A 21,700-nucleotide genomic window follows, 5' to 3' on the forward strand; every position below is an offset into this window, starting at 1 on the left:
AAGTACCTCTGACTTTGTATCCCAGCATATCTGACTGTTTATCTCTGTATGCATGACTTCTTATTGCTTTTATGTTTGATTCTGTATATCTGAGTGTCCTACCCTATATCCCATTTTTACTGACTGTTTACTTGTGTGTAGAATCTTTTATATCTGTAAGTATGACCCTGTGACCCTGTATCCCTGTAGATCACTCTATCTCTGTGGGTGTGACTTTTTAAACTATGTGTCTGGTTGTATTCTATGTATCTGTTTCTCTGTACATGTATGTTTGACCCTGTCACTGTGTGTATGACTCAGTATTCCAGTGTGTCTGGCTGTTTTTCCCTGTCTGCCTGGCACTGTATTTCTGAGTGCATGACTCTGCATCTCTGTGTGTCAGATTCTATATTACTGAGTATATTAACTGCCCTGACAAGGGAGTGCTTGCTTGGTCGTATAAGAGGATAGTTAAGAGTCAACCATATTACTGTAGGTCTGGAGTCACATGTAGGCCAGAGCAGATAAGGGCAGCAGATTTTTTTTGCTAAATTAGATTAGTGAACCAGATGGGTTTTTACAACAACAGATGATAGCTTCATGACATAATTCAAGATTTTGTTAATTAATTCAATTTTGGTTCCACTAGCTGCTGTAGTGGGATTTGAACCCGTCTCCCCAGGGCATTAGCCTGAGCCACAGGTTTAGTGATATTCCAACCACACCGCCGTCTTCCCCGACTCCCTATCTTTGTGTGTCTAACCTTCTATTACTCTGGCTCTGTATCTCAGGGCATCTCAACTCGTATCCTGTGACTCTGTACCCCTGTGCGCTTGATCTTGTATCTCTGTGACTGTATTTCTGTATCTCTGTGTCTGACTCTGTGTCTCTGTGTCTGACCCTGTCTTGTTCTGTGTATGACTCAGTATCTCTCTGTTTATAATTCTTTATCTTTGTGTGTCTGACTCTGTGTCCCTGTATCTGACCCTGCATCACTCTGTGTATGACTCTGTATCTCTCTGTTTATGATTTTGTATCTCTGTGTGTCTGACTATGAATCTCTGCATGTCCGACCTTGTATCTCTGTGGCTCTTTATCTCTGTATGTATAACCCTGTATCTCTCTGTGTATGATCCTCTACCTCTCTGTGTCTGACCCTGTATTCTGTGACTGTGCATCTCTGTTTGTATGGCTCTGAACCTCTGTGATTCTTTAATCTCTCAGTGTGTGATTCTGTATTCCAGTGTGCCTGACTCGGCTTTCAAGTGTCTCTGACTCTATACCCCACTGCTTCTGAATTACTATCTATGCGTGTTCAGCTCTATATTCCTGTGTGTTCTGACTCTCTTTTGACTGGTTCTGTATCCCTGTGTGGCTGACTCTGAGACACTGTGTATGACTCCATATCCCCGTGTGTCTCTTTATATATTCCTGTGTATCTGACCCTGTGTCCCATTTCTTTTCTCTCTCTCTGTACCCTTGTGTGAGCCTGACCCTGGTTCTTTATGTGTTATGACTTGTGTCCACGTGTCTGATTCTGTGTCCGAGTGTGTCTGTCTCTGTCCCTTCATGTCTGAAATTTTATATGTGTGTGCCTGACACTGCATACCTTTCTATGTGACTCTGTATCTCAGTATAGCTGATTATGATTCATCGTGTGTCTGATTGTGTATCCAAGAGTCAATGAAACTGTATCTCGGTGTGCCTGACAGACTTAGGGATGTGTGTCTGAATTTGTCACCCTATGAGTCTGGATGTGTGCCCCAGTGTGCCTGACACTGTATCCCTGTATAACTGACTAAGTGTACTGATGTATCTGTTTCTCTGTTCCAGTGTGTCTGACTCGTTATCCCTGTGTGTCCGACTCTGCTCCCAAGTCTAACGCTGTATTGCAGTGTGCCTGACTCCTGTAACCATGTAGATTAATCTTTATCTCTGTGTACGAATCGCTGCCTGTGTGTTTTTGACCTTATACCCTAAATGTCTGATTGTATTCTTGTGTGTCTATCGAGAGGCCGGTGCACCTGACTTTCTGAACCGTGCCTGACTGTGTCTGTGTATCTGACTCTCTAGACCTGTCTGTATGACTCTGTATATATGTATGTATGGTTCCATATTCCTGTGTATGGCTCTGTATGTCTGTGCCCCTGTATATAAACCTTGTGTATTCCTGTATTCTCGTGTGTCCATATTTATAGCCTTGTGTGTCTGACTCTGTACGCTGTGTTCTGACTGTATTTCTGTGTGCCTGTCTCTGTAGACATCAAGGTGTGACTCTGTATCACATATTGTTTGACTTGGTGACTTTGCACATTTAACAGTGTGAAAATATGTCTGAAATATTTGCGTGTTTCTAACACTGTATGCCATTGTAGCCCTGTGCATCTGACTGTATTGCTATATGCTTGTTACGTATCAGTGCCAGTCTCTCTATCTCTGCCCGTCTGAGAATGTAAATCTGTGTGTCTGACACTGCATGTCTCTTTACGGTGTGTCTCCCTACAATGCAGCCAAGCGCCACCTCATCACTGCTGTTCAAACTGCACACCTGCATGGAACTCATTCATCCTGACCCACACCCAAAATGCATCTGAACGTGCCTGCTTGCCTGTACTAATGTGCACATGCTCGCAAAACGTCATCACACAAAGGGACGCAGCCTCCAGTGTCAGTTTTGTAAAGCAGACTCAATCGCTGCTTCTCTTCCCCGCTACCTCCCACAATCGGCACCTCAATCACTGCTTCGCTTCCACAAGAACACAAGAAATAGGAGCAGAAGTAGACTATATGGCCCATCGAGCCTGCTCCGCCATTCAACACGATCATGGCTGATCTTGGGCTTCAATTCCACTTTCCTGCCCGCTCCCCATATCTCTTGTATCCCTGCAAGACCAAAAATCTATCTATCTCAGCCTTAAATGTATTCAATGATGGAGCATCCAAAACTCCCTGGGGTAGAGAATTCCAAAGATTCACAACCCTTTGAGTGAAGTAATTTCTCCTCATCTCAGTCCTTTATCCTGAGACTGTGTTCCCGTGTTCTAGATACCCCGAACAGCAAGAACAATTTTTCAGCCTCCACCCTATCAAAACCATTCAGAATCTTGCATGTCTCAAGTAGATCGCCTCTCATTCCTCTAAACACCGGAGAATATAAGCTCAATTTACTCAGCCTCTCATCATAGGACATCCCCCTCATCCCAGGGACCAATCTAGTAAATCATTGCTGCACTGCCTCCAGTACATGTATATCCTTTCTGAAATGTGGCGACCGAAACTGAACACAGTATTCCAGGTGTGGCCTCACCAAAGCCCTGTACACTTTTAGTAAGACTTATTTACTTCTGTACTACAATCTCCTAGCAAGGAAGGCCAACATATCATTTGCCTTCCTAATAGCCTGCATGTTAACTTTGTGTGTTCCTTGTACAAGTACCCCGAAATCTCTCTGAACAACAACACTTAGCAGTGGCACATCTTTAAAAAAAATTCTGCTTTTCTATTTTTACAACCAAAGTGGACAACTTCACTCTTCCCTACATTATACTCCATTTCCCATCTTGTTGCCCACTCACTTAACCTGTCTGTATCTTTTTGTAGCATCTCTACATCCTCCCCTCAACTTACCTTTTCACCGAGCTTTCTATCATCAGCAAACTTAGATACATTACTCTCTGCCTCTTCATTCAAGTCATTAATATATAGTGTAAACAGCTGAAGCCCCAGCACTGATCATTGCAGCACCCCACTATTCACTGCCTTCCAACTTGAAAATGCCCTACTTATGCTCCCTCACTGCTTCCTTGTCTGTTAACCAATCCTCTATCCACGCTAATATATTACATATATTACCCCCCAACACCATAACTCTTATTTTGCCTATTGATCTTTCATGTGGTACCTTATCGAATGCCCTTTGAAAATCCAGGTACTGGTTTTGCTTTATCTACCCTACTAGTTACATCCTCAAAAACTCTAATAAATAAGTCAAACAAGATTTCCCTTTTGTAAAATCGTGCTGACTTGTTCTAATCATACTATGCTTTTCCAAGTGCAATGTTAAGACTTCCTTAATAATAGTTTCGAGCATCTTCCCAACGACTGATGCTCGGCTAACTGGCCCGTAGTTCCCTGTTAAATCTCTTCCTCCTTTCTTGGAAAGCGGCGTGACAATTACCAATTTTCAATCTGATGGGACCATTCCTGAATCTAAGGAATTCTGGTAAACCATAGCCAGTTCATTCACGATCTCTGCAGTAATCTCTTTTATAACCCTAGGATGTGGGCCATCTGATCCCTTGGACTTGTCAGATTTTAGTCCCTCAAGTTTCTCCAATACTTTCTGTCGACTGATACAGATTTCCTCAATTTCCTCGCTCTTTTTAGCCCCTAGTATACCGGCTATTTCTGGTATGGAACTTGTGTCTTCTACTGTGAAGACAGACACAGAATATGTGTCCAATGCCACTGCCATTTCCTCATTCCCCGTGACACAAAACTGGGTGGGAGGGTGAGTTGTGAGGAGGATGCAGAGAGGCTACAGGGTGATTTGGACAAGTTGAGTGTGTGGGCAAATGCATGGCAGATGCAGTATAATGTGGATAAATGTGAGGTTATCCACTTTAGTAGCAAAAACAGGAAGGCAGATTATTATCTGAACGGCTATAAACTAAGAGGGGAACATGCAACGAGACCTGGGTATTCTCGTACACCAATCGTTGAAGGTAAGCATGCAGATCCAACAGGTGGTAAAAAAGGCAAATGTTATGTTGGCCTTCATAGCGAGAGGATTCGAGTTTAGGAGCAGGGATGTCTTGCTGCAATTATACAGAGCCTTGGTGAGGCCACACCTGGAATATTGTTTGCAGTTTTGGTCTCCTTATCTAAGGAAGGCTGTTGTTGCTATAAAGGGAGTGCAGCGGAGGTTTACCAGACTGATTCCTGGGATGGCGGGACTGATGGATGAGAAGAGATTGAGTCAGTTAGGATTATATTTGCTGGAGTTAAGATGAATGAGGGGGGATCTCATAGAAACTAGTAAAATTCTAACAGGGTTTGCACTGGAGTGCTGACTTGGGTTGCATTAGAGTGCTACAGTGGAAGTTTGGTAAGTGAGGAAGTTCGGTAAGGAGGGAGTGAGGAGCTTCTTTCATTTCCCACCTGTCCTCAGAGTGAGGGGAGCCCAGAGTTTCCAAAGAGCACAGCTGACTGGGAGAAGACTCGGAGGACAGAGTTCCGGACCGGTAAGTATAAAAAACTTATCTCTGGTAAAAAAAAACTGAAAGTGACGTCAGAGGAAAGTTGTGACCTGATTGGCTGGTCGGAATTTTTTTTACTGAATTTGAAAATTAAACATTGATAAAAATTGATTAAAACCCAATTAACTAAATAATAAGTAGAGTAACTAAACCAGAGGGGGAGATTACTGTATTTAGTTAGCATTTAATAATTATAGTAGGAATCTAGCACGAGGGACCATATAGTTGTAACAATTTAGTAAGGATTTAATAAGTATTTATTTATTTTAAATTAATTTAATTAGTGCTAGAAATGTCAGTTAGAGGGGTGAAGTGCTTCACCGGTGAGATGTGGGAGGTCCGTGACGCTTCTAGTGTTCCGGGCGGTACATCTGCAGGAAGTGTACCCAGTTGCAGCTCCTCACAGACTGCATGGATCGGTTGGAGCGGCAACTGGATGCACTTAGGAGCATGCAGGTGGCAGAGAGCATCATAGACAGGTGTTTTAGAGAAGTGGTTACACCCAAGGTGCATGCAGATAGATGGGTGACCGCTAGAAGGGGCAGGCAGTCAGTGCAGGAATCCCCTGTGGCTACCCCCCTCTCTAACAAGTATACCGTTTTGGATACTTTTGGGGGGGATGACCTATCAGGGGAAAACGGCAGCAGCCAGGGCAGTGGCACCATGGCTGGCACTGTTGTTCAGCAGGGAGGGACAAAGCGCAGAAGAGCAATGGTTATAGGAGACTCTATAGTCAGGGGCACAGATTGGCGCTTCTGTGGACGTGAAAGAGACTCCAGGATGGTATATAAAAGCAAAATACTGCGGATGCTGGAAATCTGAAACAAAAACAAGAAATGCTGGATTCACTCAGCAGGTCTGGCAGCATCTGTGGAAAGAGAAGCAGAGTTAACGTTTCGGGTCAGTGACCGAAGAAGGGTCACTGACCCGAAACGTTAACTCTGCTTCTCTTTCCACAGATGCTGCCAGACCTGCTGAGTGAATCCAGCATTTCTTGTTTTTGTTCCAGGATGGTATGTTGCCTCCCAGATGCCAGGGTCAAGGATGTCTCTGAACGGACAGGGGGCATTCTGAAGGGGAAGGGTGAACAGCCAGACGTTGTGGTACACATCGGTACCAATGATAAAGGCAGGAACAGTGACGAGGTCCTGCAGGGGGAGTTTAGTGAGTTAGGTGGAAAGTTAAAAGACAGGACCTCGAGGGTTGTAATCTCGGGATTACTCCCTGTGCCACGTGCCAGTGAGGTTAGAAATAGGAAGATCGTGCAGCTAAACACGTGGCTGAACAGCTGGTGTAGAAGGGAGGGTTTCAGATATCTGGACCATTGAGATCTCTTCAGGGACAGATGGGAGCTGCACAAGAAGGACGGGTTGCATCTAAACTGGAGGGGCACAAATATCCTGGCTGCGAGGTTTGCTAGCGTCACTCGGGAGGGTTCAAACCAGTGTGGCAGGGAGGTGGGAACCAGAGCAGTAGGACAGCAAGTGAAATAAATGAGGGGAAACTAGTAAATAAGGCCAGTAAGACTAAGAGGAAGAGCAGGCAGGGAGATGTTGCGGAGCACAGAGGGACTGGTAGTCTGAAGTGCATTTGGCTCAATGCGAGAAGTATAACAGGTAAGGCAGATGAACATAGATTTGCATTAGTACTTGGAACTATGATGTTGTTGCTATTACAGAAAATTGGTTGAGGGAAGGACAGGATTGGCAGCTAAATGTTCCAGGATTTAGAAGCTTCAGGCGGTATAGAGGGGGATGTAAAAGGGGTGGGGGAGTTGCATTACTTGTTAAGGAGAATATCACAGCTGTACTGCGGGAGGACACCTCGGAGGGGTCGTGCAGCGAGGCAATATGGGTGGAGCTCAGGAATAGGAAGGGCGCAGTCACGATGTTGGGGGTTTTCTACAGGCCTCCCAACAGCTTCGTGCATTCAGACAAAAGAACTTTAATTTCATGTTTTTCACCTCTATTCCTTGCAATTACCTTATTTGGCAATGTACAATTTTTATTAAACTCTCTGTCCCTTCCTGTCCCATTCTGTTGGGAGTTACCCACATCCTGCTCTGATGCCCTGGCCTCTCTCTTTGGATTTCTAAATTACCCTTTCCCCAAATATCAGCACCCCACCCCCCCCCCACACAACCCCCCACCGTTCGTGTAAAGCCCTGTCCTGTCTACAGCCCTAGTTATGCAATTAGCCAGGACACTGGTACCAGTCGGGTTCAAGTGAAGCCCATCCCAACGGAATAGCTCCCTCTTCCTTGAGTACTGATGCCAGTGCAACATGAATCAAAACCCCTTCTTCCCAGACCACTCTTTGAGCCACACATTTAGTTTTCTAATCTGCTTGACCCTGTGCCAATTTGTGCATGGCTCAGTTAACAATCCGTAGATGATTTGCATTTTAGTTTGGACCCGAACTTCTCAAATTCTCTAAGCAGAACATCATTTCCCGTTCTACTTATGTCATTGCTTCCCACATAGATCACGTCAACTGGATCCTCCCTCTCCTACTCCAGGTTATTCTCCAGCCAAGAGGAGATAACCTTAACCCTGGCACCGCGCAGGCAACATAGCCGCTGGAGCTCCTGGTTGTGACTACAGAGAACAGTGTCTATCCCCCAGACTGTAGCACCTCCGATCACTACCACATTCCTCTTCTCGTTTACCAATGGAATGGCATCTTTCACCTTGGTACCATGGTCAGTCCGCTCATCCAGCTTCCTGTCCTTCTCTTCATCCACACAGGTAGCAAGGACCTCATACCTGTTGGACAAAAGGTGTACACAATTATGAAGGTGCTATATAGAATAGACAGGAAATACCTGTTGCCCCTGATGGAGAGATCAATAACCAGGGGGCACAGATTTAAGGTGATTGATAGCAGGATTAGAGGGGCCCTGAAGGAAAGCATTTTCACCCAGAGGGTGGTGGGTGTTTGGAATTCATTGCCTGGATCAGTACCGCAAGTTCTGTAATGAACAATGAAATTGGATTGAGGGCACCGAACTACAGGCAGCTACAAAAAACCCTTTTTCTGTGGAGTCTTCTGAACCACAGATTAGAGAATCGTTACAGTGTAGAAGGAGGTCATTCAGCCCTTCGTGTCGACACCAGCTCTCCGAATGTGCAATTCACCTCATACCGTACCTGTGCCTTCTCCCTGTAACCCTGCACATTCTTCCTGTTCAGATAACAGTCTAATTCCCTTGAAAATGCCTTGATTGAATCTGCCTCCACCACACTCTCAGATGTCAGAGTAGAGGTGGAATTTAGTCATTGTGACCATACACAGAATCCATGACATTGGATAAAAGCTCAGTAATTCAGTTCGAATCTGAATGAGACCGTGTGGGATTCAGATTCTCCTTGCTCCAAAGAACAGGGCGTGTTATGGTGTAATGAAAAGTCTGAAGGTCGTCCTTATGACTGGAATGTGAAATTAATCTTTAACTAGGGTGCGTGCAGAACACATAACTCGAACCCGCCAGACACTCTGGAACCAGAATCAGGAGACACAGAACAAGGTAAGGACCCTGAATTTACTGAGCACAGTTATAGTCTTTTTATGTACTCGAACAAATAAAACTTCCAAATGTAGCCTCACAAGGTAAAATGGTATTGTTGTAAATAATGTTCAAATCTATTTTTAGTGTATGAAATGATAATGACGACAAAGTTAGAGTCCGGGACTCTTCAACATAACCTCTATCACAGAAATCCAAAGTTTCCAGCCCTGAGTTTGGGGGAGGCGGTATGCGGTAGTGAGAGTGTGGAGGTTGGTGGTTTTGAGGTTGCAGGTGGTGGCACTCTTGAATCCGTATTGAGTTCAGGATGCTCGGGTTCTTCGGTATCAAAGTGAGTAAACTGCTGCCTTGTTCAGGGGAGTTGCAATCACCACTTCTCTGGAATTTAACTCTTGCATTTGTGAATAAGTCTGAAGATTTCAGGTGCAATAGAATTGAGCACCCATAAACAGGTTATTGTTGGGGCAATGCTGACATTTGAAGGCACTATTGATGAGTTCATCTACCACTTTGCTGATCATTGTGAGGTGGCTGATAGGCTGATATGTTTTGACTTTGTGGATAAGTTACAGCTGGTCAATTTTTTATATTATGCAATACGCCAGTGTCAGATGCTTTGGAGTTAGGTGGCTTGGACAGCTTTTTTATGGTGCTCAGCTGTTCAGCTGCTACTGGTGGAATGCAGTCACAACCCAGAGTATTCACTCTGTCCCACCATTCCGTCATCTTAATACCAAGTGCAGTGAGCTCAATTGGTGGACAGTGACTCTATGAGGCTGGCAATCTCTCAAGTAGACCAAAGAGGATTTCTCACCTGGCAGTTAATCCCTCTCTTTTACAGTCAAGTGGTAAATAATTCTCAGTGTGCTAAGAATTATGCTGACAACATATTTAAGATTGTAAGTCGGGCTTGCAGTGCAGCGCATTTGCGCATACTGGAAGCTACATATATCAAAACACAGGGCTTATCCTCATTGTCCAAGGCCCCAAACACTCCTTTCAGGTGAAGCAGCGACTTACTTGTACTTCTTTCAATTTTGTATACTGTATTCGCTGCTCACAACGTGGTCTCCTCTACATCGGGGAGACTAACCACATATTGGGTGACCGCTTTGTGGACCACCTCCACTCAGTCCATAAGCTTCCAGTTGCTGGCCATTTCAACCCCACGCCCACTCTCATGCTCACATCTCTGTCCTGTGATTGCTGCAGTGTTCCAGCGAACAGCAACACAAGCTCGAGGAACAAAACCTGATTTAACAATTAGGCACGCTACAGCCTGCTGAACTGAACGTTGAGTTCAATAATTTCAGAGGATGATGGGCCCCCCTTTTATGTTTAGTTTTTTTTCTTTTTTTTCTTTATTTTTCCTTTTTTATTCGGTAATTTGACTTTAGGTTTTTCAGTGTTTTTTGTTTGTTTCTACTGTGCCTACACATTGTTTTGTTTTTTTAATGTTGGTGCTTGGAGTGCTTTGTGCTTTGCAGTCAATTCACTCCCTCTCTGTACTAATGCTTTGGAAGAAAATGGGCTTATCAGTGATAGGCAACATGGTTTTGTGCAGGGAAGGTCATGTCTTACCAACTTAATAGAATTCTTTGAGGAAGTGACAAAGTTGATTGATGAGGGATGGGCTGTAGATGTCATATACATGGACTTCAGTAAGGCATTTGATAAGGTTGCCCATGGTAGGCTGATGGAGAAAGTGAAGTCGCATGGGGTCCAGGGTGTACTAGCTAGATGGATAAAGCACTGGCTGGGCAACAGGAGACAGAGAGTAGCAGTGGAAGGGAGTTTCTCAAAATGGAGACGTGTGACCAGTGGTGTTCCACAGGGTGCCGTGCTGGGACCACTGTTGTTTATGATATGCATAAATGATTTGGAGGAAAGTATAGGTGGTCTGATTAGCAAGTTTGCAGATGACACTAAGATTGATGGAGTAGCAGATAGTGAAGGGGACTGTCAGACAATACAGCAGAATATAAATAGATTGGAGAGTTGGGCAGAGAAATGGCAGATGGAGTTCAATCAGGGCAAATGCGAGGTGATGCATTTTGGAAGATCCAATTCAAGAGTGAACTATACAGTAAATGGAAAAGTCCTGGGGAAAATAGATGTGCAGAGAGATTTGGGTGTTCAGGTCCATTGTTCCCTGAAGGTGGCAACGCAGGTCAATAGAGTGGTCAAGAAGGCATGTGGCATGCTTTCCTTCATCGGACGGGGTACTGAGTACAAGGGTTGGCAGGTCATGTTACAGTTGTATAGGACTTTGGTTCGGCCACATTTGGAATACTGCGTGCAGTTCTGGTCGCCACATTATCAAAAGGATGTGGATGCTTTGGAGAGGGTGCAGAGGAGGTTCACCAGGATGTTGCCTGGTATGGATTGCGCTAGCTATGAAGAGAGGTTGAGCAGATTAGGATTATTTTCATTAGAAAGACGGAGGTTGAGGGGGGACCTGATTGAGGTGTACAAAATCATGAGAGGTATAGACAGGGTGGATAGCAAGAAGCTTTTTCCCAGAGTGGGAGATTCAATTACTAGGGGTCACGAGTTCAAAGTGAGAGGGGAAAAGTTTGGGGGGATATGCGTGGGAAGTTCTTTACGCAGAGGGTGGTGGGTGCCTGGAACGCATTGCCAGTGGAGGTGGTAGACGCGGGCACGATAGTGTCTTTTAAGATGTATCTAGACAGATACATGAACGGGCAGGAAGCAAAGAGAAACAGACCCTTAGAAAATAGGCGACATGTTTAGATAGAGGATCTGGATCGGCGCAGGCTTGGAGGGCCAAAGGGCCTGTTCCTGTGCTGTAATTTTCTTTGTTCTTTGTCTTTTGGGACACTATTAGCATACCGTTAGCCTTTGTTCCATGACCTTCTGGTCAGTTATTCTCTGTGACCCTGTCCTATCAACACCTTCTCTTTGTTCTTTTTTGCCCCACCCCCGCTTTACTTGCTTAAAACCTTTTACATTTCTGATACCTACCAATTCTGATGAAGGGTCACTGATCTGAAACGTTAACTCTGCTTCTCTTTCCACAGATGCTGCCAGACCCGCTGAGTATTTTCAGCATTTCTTGTTTTTTTATTTCATATTTCCAGCATCTGCAGTATTTTGCTTTTATTTTAATACACCGGGCCCTGTTCTTTGCAGGCAGAAAGAACACATGCACACATTGTGCCTGTTTCAGCGAAACAAACTTAGCGACATCCATTTGCTCGTTCATCCATCAGGGTAATGCCTTGAACAATCAGAGTCAAGCTGCCTGTCTTAAAATTCAATCAAAGCTTTTTAGTTAACTGTCAGTCACCATAAATTGTGCTTTCACCATGGCAATGCCTCAACCAATCAGAGTTCACATGCCAAACAATCAGCACTCTATTCTCATACAGTAAAAAGTTGTTGCTTCCCCTTACAGTGGTATTCTTTCAGATTGTCCTGATGAGCGCAAGACGAAAAGCTTCCACAACATATCTCTATTTTCAGCAATGATAGATGTAAATTAGAATTCTGAAATTCATTAACATATCAGTTTATCAGTCTCATCATTAATTGAATCTGCTGCCAAATCTTTATTTCAATGAAATGAAAGGTAAATTTGCAATACCACCAATAAACGTTTGCCAGCCAATGATACAAAGGTTTTGCTTGTTTACTACATACATTTGCAGATTAATTTCCAGTAAGTGAAACCTGGAACCTGATAATCGTGGATGTGAACATCCTGATCAAAGCCGAGACTATTACTTATTAACTGGAGATTGTCTCTCTGATTTTATTATCATTGGTCTCTTGCTAATAACTGACCAGCTTTATAAACTAACTGTAATGATGGAGAAGGGGATTGAAGTACTCCGTGGCAATACAGATCAGGGGAACATTGTAAAAATCCTGATGCTGAGATTAATACAGATAGAATTCTAAAAACTTGCATTTATGATGATTTAAAATCGGCTCCAAGAAACAGCTCATGATCTAAAGGAAAGGTAATTCCAAATAAAAACAGTATTAAATCAGATGGTTCACTTTGCCCTTCTCTAAGAAGTGTGATCCCAATAAACTAACCACAATCTCGTCCCTTGCTCTCTCTCTGCCCGTTTACAGTTTGATAATAGACAATTTATGGTGAACAAAGAAACTGAATTCAGGATAAAGATTTGATTCTGGCTATGCAACGTGGTTTCAGTGTGGGGTCTTCTGAACAATTTGGAGGAAGTTTAGTCATTGTTGCCACAATAACTTTTCATGACTTTTGTTAAAGGATCAGGACAATCCATTCTGAATGAGACGGTGTGTGATTCAGATTCAGCCCTGTGCCAGAGAATAGGGCGGGGAAGGATTGTACTGATCAGGCTGAAGGTTATGTTTATGACTGCATTGTGCAACTGATCTTTACCCAGGGTGTGTTCATTACCTGCAGAACCCATAACACTGACTCACCCGCTGACTGTGGTGCCAGTATCAGGATAGTGACCAGACCAGCAATATGCTGAGAAAAATCATTGTGCTTTACTGTAGAGAAATGGACACATCACTTTTTATGCAGTTTTCCCTTCATATTTTCCATATGGGAATCAGATGAGTCTACAAGCCTGCAGCTATTTCTGTAATTATCTAAATAATTCCACCATTATATTTAAATTACCACCCCCATCCCTTCATAGTCCCCATGTTACTTGATATTGTTAATGGCTTCCTCTCTTTAGGAACTGTCCTCCTCCGCTTCTGTTGTCATTACACTATCCTCAACAGAAACACCCTTGAACCCTCTGTCATTGCAAACCACCACCCTATCTCCAAACTCTCTTCCTATCAAGCTCATGAATGTGTTGTCACATCCACAATGTATGCCCATCTTTCCAGGGCAGCCATGTTTGAGCGACCACCAGTCAGGTGTCTGCCCAAACCACAGCACTGATGCAGGCCCTTATCAAAGTTGCAAATTATATCCTCTGTGACTGTGACTGTGACTGTTCGACGTTCCTTCACGACCAGTCTGCAGATTTTGACAAGGTTGACTACACATACAACGCCTCTCCTCTTTTGTATAGCTGGGTGGGATGATCCTCTCCTGCTTCCAGTGCTCACAAAAAAACAGCAGCCAGAGAATCATCTTCACTCACTGTAAATACCCATCCAGATATATCACCAATCTCACTTTTAATGTACATATACATCCAGCTATATCACCGATCTCACTTTTAATGTACATATACATCCAGATATATCACCAACCTCATTTCTATTGCAAACTCATCCTGATATATGTCGCACCTCACTTTTACTATAAATACCCAGCCATATATAGCATGGACCTCAGTTTTATTGTAAGTACACATCCATTTGAGTCACTAGCCATATTTGTATTGTTACTGCACATCCAGAGATATCACTGTCCTCACTTCAACTGTAAATACCCATCAGACTGACCTCACTTGTACTGTAACTATACATCCAGGTATTCATTTTTTTTACTGTAAATACCTGCTGGATACATTATTGAACACACTTTTCTAGTAAATACCCATTGAACATGAACTTTAGCAAGGTCCCGCATGGTAGGCTGGTCCAGAAGATTTGAACACATGGGATCCAGGGTGAGCTAGCAAATCGGATACAAAATTGGCTTGGTGATAGGAGGCAGAGGGTGGTAGTGGAGGATTGTTTTTCAGATTGGAGGTGGGTGACCAGTGGTGTGCAGCAGGGATCAGTGCTGGGCCCTCTTTTGTTTGTCGTCTATATTAATGACTTGGATGTGAATGTAAGGGGCATGATTAGTAAGTTTGCAGATGACACCAAAATTGGTGGTATAGTGGACAGTGAAGAAGGTTGTTTAAGGTTACAACAGGATATAGATCAACTGGGAAAGTGGACAAGGGTTTGGCAAATGAAATTTAATGCAGACAAATGTGAAGTGATGCATTTTGGGATGTTAAACCAGGGCAGGACATATAGAGTGAATGGCACGGCCCTGGGGCATGTTGTTGAGCAGAGAGACCTTGGCGTGCAAGTACATAGTTCCCTGAAAGTAGCAACACAGGGAGACAGGGTGGTGAAGAAGGCATATGGCATGCTTACCTTCATCGGCCGAGGCATTGAGCACAAGAGTTAGGACGTCATGTTACAATTGTACATGACGTTGGTAAGGCCGCATTTGGAGTACTGTGTGCAGTTCTGGTCACTGCACTGCAGGAAATAAATGATTAAGCTAGAGAGGGTGCAGAAAAGATTCACAGTATGTTCCTGGTTTGGAGGGCTTGAGTTATAAAGAGAGATTGGATAGGCTGGGTCTGTTTTCCCCAGAGCAAAGGAGGCTGAAAGGGGAATGATAGAGGTATATAAAATGATGAGAGGCATAGATAGGGTAGATAGCCAGAGTCTGTTTCCCATGGTCGGGGTGACTAAAACTAGAGGGTATAGATTTAAGGTGAGAGGAAGGAGGTTAAAGGGGACAAAGGGGGAAATTTTTGACACTAAGAATAGTGGGAATCTGGAATGAGCTGACTGAGGAGGTGGTGGAGGCAGGAACAGTAGCGACATTTAAGAGGCATCTGGACAGGTACTTGAATGAGCAGGGCATAGAGGGATATGGAATTAATGCAGGCAGGTAGGATTAGTAAAGATCAGCATTATTGTCAGAATGGACGCGGTGGGCCGAAGGGTGTGTATCTATGCTGTACGACTCTACGACTATATAACTTTATCACTGACCTCACGTACACTGTAACTGTGCATCCGGATGTAACAGTGACCTCACCTTTACTGTAAATACCCATCCAGATATATCTCTGATTTCACATTCACAGTAACTATCGATCCAAATGTTTCACTGAACTCACTTTTATTGTTATTATCCATCCAATATATGATTGGCCCCTATTAGACTGCTATTACTTGGACAGAAACAACACCAATCTCACTTTTTCTGTTACTAGTCTGCCAGATACATGATGGATCCCTATTATACTATGATTCATCATCCAGATGCAGCACAGGCGTAAAACGTATTGCCACTGCTCTCCCAGTTATATCACTGACTTAACTTTACAGTCGCTGTCCATCCATGTCTATCCCTGCCCTCACTTCTATTTTCACTAGCCATCCTGGTGCAACACTGGTGTAGTGTTGCATGACGTCGCTGTCTCAGATAAAAGATTCTCTTTCAGTGTATCTTAATTATTTTGTTTCTTTCGCCGGATGTGAGAGCCACTGGCTAGGCCTGCAATTATTACCCATATCTACTTTCCCTTGAGAAGGTGATGGTGAGAACTGCAGTCCCTGAGGGCTAGGTGCACTCACAGTGCTGTTAGGAAGGGAGTTCCAGGACGTTGACCCAGCGACAGGGAAGGAACGGCGATATAGTTCCAAGTCAGGATTGTGGGTGGTTGGAGGTGTTGATGTTCCCACCACTATAAGCTCGCTGATCAGAGGCAGTGTTGTACAATAAAGTGAGAGTTAACATGTACAGTAAATTTATCTGCGCTGACCATTACTTTAATTAAATACTGAGCATAGAACATGTTTTAGAATATTTCAAATGTCCTGGGAAGGAACCATGATGTCACAGCAAAAATAATGAATGATTTCCCCATGTCAAATACCTATTCGGATCTGACCTGCTAATTTGATCAGTGTCCTTGTGTGAGTCCTGAGCTTAATCCTGAGAAGTGGATTTAGAATCTATCGACCAGAATGAAAAGATTACATCAGATCATGGAAATAATGTGAAATCTGTAAACAAATCAGTTCCCACTTCACATTACTCTTGTCAGATTGAAAGATTGGTTCCAGCTGTTATTTCCAATGGTCATTCAAATGATCATATTCAACTGTTTGTGTGGATTTTAATTTACACCTGTCCAATACGTGGTTTAAAATATATAGTCGTTTGAAAAAATACCGAGATTGTAAAGGGTTAATGCTGCTGCTCAGAGACTCGAATTACTATTACTCATTTGGAAAAGAGATCTCAGCCTTTTCTTGTGTACAATAAGTTAAGGACAACAATTTTACACACTTCCAGATGAACATATCTCAGGTCACAGAATATAATTAAATATATTCCCCAAACTAACACTTAGCTCAATTAAACATATTCAATCCCAATCACTTGTCACATTATATTCACCGATTGTTAAAAGTTACAGGCATCGCAGTGCAAGAAAATTGAAAAACAAATATGCTGCCCCAAAACACTCCGAGGGCAGCCCTGGAAATGCTGGACAGATAGTGTGCAGACAGTCTGTAACTGCAATGGCAATGTTTAATGAAGCAGTGTGAATTGGTAGTTTGATCTGAGGCTACTCTGTTAAGCACATGCCACCCTCGCCTTTATGGGACAGTGTCGAGGATGCTTTATGCTGTATCTAATCTGATAGACATACAAAACAAAATTCAAACTGAAGTAAGATGGAAGGCCTCAAGTGAACAGGTGTGCACCGCATGTTCTGCTTTCAGGGACACATGGTTGCAAACATAACCACTGAAGAGGACAGGCAATCAGGGCAGAGAAAATCACCCGCACCCCCTCTGCCCATAATCCGCTGCCAGAACCTATGAATTGTTACCTTGGCCAACCAGGAGCAGGGGGACAGGCCGATCTTCCTCCTGCACCTAACCCCCTGAGCGTCTGGTCCCCAAGGGTGAAGAGTAACGGGCTGAAGTATGTGGACAGGCCAACCAGGGGCGATGCCACATTGGATTTGGTACTGGGTAATGAACCCGGCCAGGTGTTAGATTTAGAAGTTGGTGAGCACTTTGGTGATAGTGATCACAATTCGGTTAGGTTTACCTTAGCGATGGGCAGGGACAGGCATATATAGCAGGGCAAGAATTAGAGCTGGGGGAAAGGAAATTATGATGCGATTAGGCAAGATTTAGGATGCGTAGGATGGGGAAGGAAACTGCAGGGGATGGGCACAATCGAAATGTGGAGCTTATTCAAGGAGCAGCTACTGCGTGTCCTTGATAAGTATGTACCTGTCAGGCAGGGAGGAAGTTGTCGAGCGAGGGAGCCGTGGTTTACTAAAGAAGTTGAAGAGCTTGTCAAGAGCAAGAAGAAGGCTTATGTTAGGATGAGACCTGAAGGCTCAGTTAGGGCGCTTGAGAGTTACAAGCTAGCCAGGAAGGATCTAAAGGGAGAGCTAAGAAGAGCAAGGAGAGGACACGAGAAGTCATTGGCGGATAGGATCAAAGAAAACCCTAAGGCTTTCTATAGGTATATCAGGAATAAATGAATGACTAGAGATAGGTTAGGGCCAATCAAGGATAGTAGTGGGAAGTTGTGTGTGGAATCGGAGGAGATAGGGGAAGTGTTAAATGAATATTTTTCGTCAGTATTTACAGTGGAGAAAGAAAATGTTGTCGAGGAGAATACTGAGATACAGACTACTAGGCTAGATGGGATTGAGGTTCACAAGGAGGAGGTGTTAGCAATTTTGGAAAGTGTGAAAATAGATAGGTCCCCTGGGCCAGATGGGATTTACCCTAGGATTCTCGGGGAAGCTAGGGAGGAGATTGCAGAGACTTTGTCCTTGATTTTTATGACGTCATTGTCGACAGGAATAGTGCCGGAAGACTGGAGGATAGCAAATGTTGTCCCCTTGTTCAAGAAGGGGAGTAGAGACAGCCCTGGTAATTATAGACCTGTGAGCCTTACTTCGGTTGTGGGTAAAATGTTGGAAAAGGTTATAAGAGAAAGGATTTATAATCATCTTGAAAAGAATAAGTTCATTAGAGATAGTCAGCACGGTTTTGTGAAGGGTAGGTCGTGCCTCACAAACCTTATTGAGTTTTTTGACAAGGTGACCAAACAGGTGGATGAGGGTAAAGCCGTGGATGTGGTCTATATGGATTTCAGTAAGGCGTTTGATAAAGTTCCCCACGGTAGGCTATTGCAGAAAATACAGAAGTATGGGATTGAAGGTGAATTAGTGTTTTGGATCAGAAATTGGCTAGCTGAAAGAAGACAGAGGGTGGTGGTTGATGGTAAATGTTCATCCTGGAGTATAGTTTCTAGTGGTGTACCGCAAGGATCTGTTTTGGGGCCACTGCTGTTTGTCATTTTTATAAATTACCTGGATGAGGGTGTAGAAGGGTGGGTTAGTAAATTTGCGGATGACACGAAGGTCGGTGGAGTTGTGGATAGTGCCGAAGGATGTTGTAGGTTACAGAGGGACATAGATAGGCTGCAGAGCTGGGCTGAGAGATGGCAAATGGAGTTTAATGCGGAAAAGTGTGAGGTGATTCACTTTGGAAGGAGTAACAGGATTGCAGAATACTGGGCTAATGGGAAGATTCTTGGTAGTGTAGATGAGCAGAGAGATCTTGGTGTCCAGGTACATAAATCCCTGAAAGTTGCCACCCAGGTTAATAGAGCTGTTAAGAAGGCATATGGTGTGTTAGCTTTTATTAGTAGGGGGATCGAGTTTAGGAGCCACGAGGTCATGCTGCAGCTGTACAGAACTCTGGTGCAGCCGCACCTGGAGTATTGCGTGCAGTTCTGGTCACCGCATTATCGGAAGGATGTGGAAGCTTTGGAAAAGGTGCAGAGGAGATTTACTAGGATGTTGCCTGGTATGGAGGGAAGGTCTTACGAGGAAAGGCTGAGGGACTTGAGGTTGTTTTCGTTAGAGAGAAGGAGGAGAAGAGGTGACTTAATAGAGACATTTAAGATAATCAGAGGGCTGGACAGGGTGGATAGTGAGAGCCTTTTTCCTCGGATGGTGATGGAAAACACGAGGGGACATAGCTTTAAGTTGAGGGATGATAGATATAGGACAGATGTCAGAGGTAGTTTCTTTACTCAGAGAGTAGTAGGGGCGCGGAATGCCCTGCCTGCAACAGTAGTAGACTCGCCAAATTTAAGGGCATTTAAGTGGTCATTGGATAGACATATGGCTGAAAATGGAATAGTGTAGGTCAGATGGTTTCACAGGTCGGCGCAACATCGAGGGCTGAAGGGCCTGTACTGCGCTGTAATGTTCTATGTTCTAAGTGCAGCAACAAGTTGAGGAACAGCCCCATTCATATGTAAAATGGGGCCGCAACTTCGTACACTCCAGACAAACATGACACGTGGACTTCTCCAGGCTGCTAAAATTATAGGCGGCCTGGGAGCCCATGAACCTATTGAAAAGAGTATTGCATGGGACTTCCCTGTGCAACAATCTCCATCCCAGGTCCCTGATGTAAAGGGGGAGGACGTCTGCACAGAGACATATCCACTGGGGATTCCCCTCTCTGGCAGATGGCAACACAGACTGCCATGGCGGGTCCGGGCGCAGATGAGGGCGAGGAAGTTGAGAGTAGGCAGCAACAGCCCGTGCAGGAATGGCACAGAGGGAATTTTCAAGAGGCAGTTCAAGCTGTACAGGACCAGCTCCCGATGAGAGTTTTTGTGCCTGTGTTCAAAGAGCAGATCCAGTTGAGCTGTGGTCAATTCAGCCAGGCGGTCGCCACAACTTCCAGCCTATTCGACACACTCAATGAGAGGCGGCCCAGAGGCTTCGGCTGCTCCTCCACCTGTCAGTACATCACAGAGGCTGCTCCGCGGACCCTGTCTCACTGCAGTTACTGCACACCTCTCACCATCTCCATCTGCTGGTGACCCTGTCTCACTGCAGTTACTGCACCCATCTCACCATCTCCATCTGCTTGTGACCCTGTCTCAGTGCTGTTACTGGCCTCCTCTCACCAACTCCATTTGCTCCTGTCCCTGTCTCGATGAAGTTACTCAACCTCTCATCATCTCCATCTGCTCGGGGCCCTGTCTCGCTGCTGTTACTGACCCCACTCACCGTCTCCATTTGCTGGTGCCCCTGTCTCACTGCATTAACTGGTCTCCTTTCGCCATCTCCATCTGCTGGTGTCCCTGTCTCACCGCCGTTACAGTCCCCTCTCACCAACTCCATCTGCTGGTGCCCATGTCTTACCGCAGCTACTAACACCACCTCACCATACACCCCTCTCCCCTTCCTCATCTGCTGGTGCCCCTGTATCACTGCAGGCACTGCACCCTCCTCACCCTCTTCATCTGCTGGTGTCCCTGTCATACTGCAGTTACTGCCACCCCACTCACCATCTCCGTCTGCTGTTGTCCCTGTCACACTGCAGGTACTGCACACTCTCAACATCTCCTTCTGCTGGTATCTCTATCTCACTGCAGTTACTACCCCCCACTCACCATCTCCATCTGTTGGTGTCCCTGTCTCAAAGCAGACACTGTCCCCCTCTCACCATCTGCATCTGCTGGTGTCTTCATCACAATACAATTACGGTCGCCCGCTCACCACCTCAATATGATGATGCACCCATCTCAATTTAGTTACTGCCCCGTCTCACATTGGCCATCTGCTGGTGACCCTGTCTCAGTGCTGTTACTGGCCTCCTCTCACCAGCTCCACCAGCTCCTGTCCCTGTCTCACTGAGGTTACTCAACTTCTCACCATCTCCATCTGCTTGGGTCCCGGTCTCACTGTAATTGCAGTCCACCACTCATCTTCTCCATCTTCTGGTGTCCCTGTTTCACTGCAGCTATGACCCCCTCTCAACATCTTCCGTGTACTGCCTGTGTGGAGTTTGCAAGTTCTCCCTGTATCTGCGTGGGTTTTCTCCGGGTGCTCCGGTTTCCTCCCACAAGCCAAAAGACTTGCAGGTTGGTAGGTAAATTGGCCATTATAAATTGTCACTAGTATAGGTAGGTGGTAGGGAAATATAGGAACAGGTGGGGATGTTTGGTAGGAATATGGGATTAGTGCAGGATTAGTATAAATGGGTGGTTGATGTTCGGCACAGACTCGGTGGGCCGAAGGGCCTGTTTCAGTGCTGTATCTCTAATCTAATCTAATCTAATCTAATATCCATCTGCTGGTCTCCCTGCTTTACTGCAGTTACTGCCCCACACTCACCTTCTTCTGCTGCTGCTGTCTCTGTCTCA

At 44.7% G+C, this 21,700-nt stretch overlaps 1 protein-coding gene and 1 long non-coding RNA gene across 6 annotated transcripts in view; one reads left to right on the forward strand and one right to left on the reverse strand.

Annotated features, from left to right (window-relative positions):
- LOC137345304 (uncharacterized) overlaps nucleotides 1–8,599 on the reverse strand; it is a 33,681-nt gene extending 25,082 nt beyond the window's left edge. For both annotated transcript variants that reach the window (XR_010968561.1, XR_010968560.1), the window contains exons 1-2: nucleotides 8,387–8,599; nucleotides 7,927–8,002 (exon numbers count right to left, since the gene is read on the reverse strand). This is a non-coding gene — a long non-coding RNA (uncharacterized lncRNA). The remainder of the gene's footprint in view (nucleotides 1–7,926; nucleotides 8,003–8,386) is intronic.
- Nucleotides 8,600–8,690: 91 nt separating this feature from the next.
- The window catches only part of LOC137385141 (NACHT, LRR and PYD domains-containing protein 3-like), a 72,424-nt gene continuing 59,414 nt past the window's right edge, over nucleotides 8,691–21,700 (forward strand). For 3 of the 4 annotated variants that reach the window (XM_068060008.1, XM_068060003.1, XM_068060007.1), the window contains exon 1: nucleotides 8,742–8,763. The gene's annotated coding sequence lies outside the window, so the exon portion shown is untranslated. Of the gene's footprint in view, nucleotides 8,764–21,700 lie in introns of all 4 variants that reach the window. The other variant, XM_068060005.1, reaches the window with a different exon arrangement.

The sequence above is a fragment of the Heterodontus francisci genome, chromosome 28 (assembly GCF_036365525.1).
Source record: "Heterodontus francisci isolate sHetFra1 chromosome 28, sHetFra1.hap1, whole genome shotgun sequence".
In the NCBI taxonomy this organism is placed as follows: Eukaryota; Metazoa; Chordata; class Chondrichthyes; order Heterodontiformes; family Heterodontidae; genus Heterodontus; species Heterodontus francisci.